Source organism: Etheostoma spectabile, chromosome 21 (genome assembly GCF_008692095.1).
Source record: "Etheostoma spectabile isolate EspeVRDwgs_2016 chromosome 21, UIUC_Espe_1.0, whole genome shotgun sequence".
Lineage (NCBI taxonomy): Eukaryota > Metazoa > Chordata > Actinopteri > Perciformes > Percidae > Etheostoma > Etheostoma spectabile.
Window position 1 is genome coordinate 19,821,693 of NC_045753.1, and position 236 is coordinate 19,821,928.

At 43.2% G+C, this 236-nt stretch overlaps 1 protein-coding gene across 1 annotated transcript in view; it reads right to left on the reverse strand.

Moving 5' to 3' along the window:
• Positions 1 to 236, reverse strand: part of LOC116671317 (DDB1- and CUL4-associated factor 7) — a 9,761-nt gene that overhangs the window by 8,246 nt on the left and 1,279 nt on the right. The window lies entirely within an intron of this gene.

Below are 236 nucleotides of genomic sequence, written 5' to 3' on the forward strand. Positions count from 1 at the left end.
CATCCGCCTCAAGGTTGTGCGTGTTGTGGCTTCACAAATGCTTTGCTGCATACCGCGGTTGTTTGGTTATTTCAGTCAAAGTTGCTCTTCTATCAGCTTGAATCAGACCTCTAGTATCAACAAGGCATTTTTGCCCACAGGATTGCCGCATACTGGATGTTTTTCCCTTTTCACAACATTCTTTGTAAACTCTAGAAATGGTTGTGCGTGAAAATCCCAGTAACTGAGCAGATTGT